This window comes from Lathyrus oleraceus, chromosome 3 (genome assembly GCF_024323335.1).
Source record: "Lathyrus oleraceus cultivar Zhongwan6 chromosome 3, CAAS_Psat_ZW6_1.0, whole genome shotgun sequence".
NCBI classification, from domain to species: Eukaryota; Viridiplantae; Streptophyta; class Magnoliopsida; order Fabales; family Fabaceae; genus Lathyrus; species Lathyrus oleraceus.
The window spans coordinates 196,472,378-196,475,429 of record NC_066581.1 but is presented as its reverse complement, the minus strand read 5'-3'; the positions used below and the strand labels follow the sequence as shown (position 1 = coordinate 196,475,429).

General features: G+C 37.1%; 1 long non-coding RNA gene across 1 annotated transcript; it reads right to left on the bottom strand.

Moving 5' to 3' along the window:
- Nucleotides 1-467: 467 nt before the first annotated feature.
- Nucleotides 468-2,845, bottom strand: LOC127129064 (uncharacterized). Its single transcript, XR_007806137.1, has 2 exons — nucleotides 2,399-2,845; nucleotides 468-1,910 (listed from the first exon to the last, which is right to left on the bottom strand). It is a non-coding gene; the product is annotated as an uncharacterized LOC127129064 (long non-coding RNA).
- Nucleotides 2,846-3,052: the final 207 nt, after the last annotated feature.

Genomic DNA, 3,052 nt, shown 5'->3' with positions numbered 1-3,052 from the left:
GGTTTTTGGTTTATTCAAGATGTGTCATGGGCCATTATCTCATGTTCATGTCATTGGATCTTTAACTTTAATTCTAACCCCATGGTACTTTCAAATTCTTAGGTCTTTAAGCATTGATTCATGTTTGCATTGATGCATTGCTTATCTAAGTCCATTGCTTATGTTGGTCCATTGTGATTCGTAAGGGCTTGCATTCTTAATACATCCATCAATTTTGGTCTATTTGGTTCATGTATTATCATATGCTTATGATCTTTATGATTCAAGTGATCAAAAGTTTTTGATTTGATTTCTTCAAAGATCATTTAAAAAGTCATGTTCATAATTCATCATAGTGTTCATGTTTAAGCCATTTCAATCCATTGCAAATCTTGAAAAGTCATAGCCATTGTTCATCTCAATTCATTTCAAGTAGTTCATACAAGATTTGTGTTCAAATTCATCCATGCATTTCAATTCAAGTCATGTTCTCATAAATTTCAAGTTGTCTTATTCATTTCAAAACATGTCAATATTATTCATTTCATTCAAAATACCATTTCAATTCACTACATTACATCACAAGTGTCCAAAATGGAAAAATTACAAAAGGCTGAAATGTTGACCAAATGTTGACTTTGGTCAACAGTTGTCTTCTTGGTCAACTTTGACCAAAATCAACCCAATTTTCTTAAGGTTCTAATTCCTATAACCCTAATCCTAGTTCCATCTTTAATATTCATTATTTGATCCTTGACTTTTGGATTGTTGCATTTTGTACATGATAGCCCAAAACCAAGTCTTGTTGTCGTATTGCATTGTCCAAATAACCTACATAAACAAGAGGCAAAACATGAGCCCAAATTAGAACATGAACTTTTCAAATCATGGCATGGTGAATGGGGTTAGAATCAAGGAAATGCACAATTGAAACATGGTCAAGAGCTAAAAACATAGCCATGAATTACAAGCAATGCAACACTTCATATTACATACTGAACCGAGACATTTCGGTTTACCATCTACATCTCTCATTACTACAGCACTAGCAATAGTTCCATATTCTCCAAAAATGCATTCAAGTCATCAAATTACTTTTCAATTCAATCTTTGGATTCAATTCCAACATGTTATTTCATCAAAACCTCAAAGTTACATTCACCAATTCACATACAATTCCAATCCATTTCATTACCACCTGTCTCCTGCCTCCCATGCTAACGGCATTCCAAGTAGTACGAAGTCAATGATTGCTTCCACCCCTGTAAGCACAGCTATGACTACGGTAAAGTGGCTTTGTACCGTCATTTCCCCACTTCTGTCAAAGCCCTCATAATAGCTAAAGCGGTTTTTGACATCATGTGACAAGGATATTACGAGTGTTGTAATATGCAGAGCACGGATTTTATTTCAAGCAAAATTTCCTATTGGTCCCCTTGGTGATCGATGTGTAACTGGAAGCCTACAAAGTGCTAACCTCATGACAACACATGGGCTGAAAAACGAAGATTAGTAGCACTGAAGTTACACTACAGGGGACTTGCAACAATGTGCAGAGCAGAAGCTCAAATACTCGACGACAATCAAACTTCACTGCTTACCAAATATTCCATAGGTGCATGCTTGCCTGTTCCGTAGAACTAGTCCTGGCTACTCACAAGACCGTAATGATGTTGTTCCCTGCTGTACTAGAGCGGACTGGAATTACAGCTTTTCGACACGAGGAATCTCTCCCAAGAGAGTGGAGACGACATCTTAATTCGTTGGAGGAATGACTTTTAGAGAGCTTGGCATGGAAGAATGTATATTGTCTTCTCCAACGGATCCTAAATCAATGGACATCACTCTTTTTTAACTGCTATATCGACCAAATCATTATGTGTTGTTGAACTTAACTTTTATGGAGATTATATACAACTACAGAAAGCAACCTGCACAACAAACAAGCATAATGAACAGAGTAGTAATTGAATCATTGTAAACCTCACTCATTTAGAAGTCCAATAACTAATAGAACTCATAACAGCAAATTCATAAAACTGACTACTAACAAATAAAACTTAAGTTGACAGAGTGCATTTCAAAAGAAGAAAAATGAATTTTCATTTGGATTTCAATTTGAGTTTCAACTAATTCCCTCATATCTAACTGAAACTGAATTACAGATGAATTTCGACGGAATTTCGTTTGAGTTTCGTAACAGAATTGGATCCCTATAAGTCCATATCACACGCATCATTTTTTTTCACTGCATAATCAAAAATCTCAGAGAAGCAACCAAAAACTCACACAACAGAAACCCGATTCAGATTTTTCAATCTCACGCAATCAATCAACACCAACGCACATAGTAGAATTTGAGGGGAAGAAGCAAGAGGAAATCGGAATGAAAGCAGAAGGAAAGTGAAGAACACCGTACCTGTTCACGTCAAAGTTTCGATTCAGTGAGTTTTTTCGGTTCGATTTCGTTCTTTCCATTTACGCGTGCACGAAGATGAGTGGAACGTGAATGTTGGATGTTGAATTCGGAGACTGAATCGGTTACGACGCAGTGATTCGTCATATTCTTTTTCACCTTGAGTCCGACTTCGAGCATGGAAAACGTAGAAGCTGAAGAACGGAGATGCATTGCCGTGATTTAATTGCTTCTTCTTGTCGGGACCAAGGAATCGTCCGAACACGATTGATGAGGCGACGCCGAGATGGTTGACGCGCGTTGCAGCTTATTTGAAATAAGCGTTTTTCTCCATTTCATTTGTTGTTTCAACTACATGAAGAAGCGAATTCGTTGGACTGGTGTGGATGCATTGAGAGGCTTTGCTTGTTTGGCCCAAGACCCCCAAACGAACCAAGGCCCGAACGCGCTCTCCTATCTTTCTCCCACACTGGGCCTGTACCCACTTCTTCCTCAAGGTCCATTCAACTGTTGTTGGGTTTATTATTTTTTTCTCTACTGTTTGTCATATTAAGTTCAATTAGAGGTTTAGAAATAGGATTTTAATCAGATTAGTTTAATTAGGTTTTAGACTTAGGATTAGGCTAATTAGGTTAATTGGATTTAAAGTATTAGTTT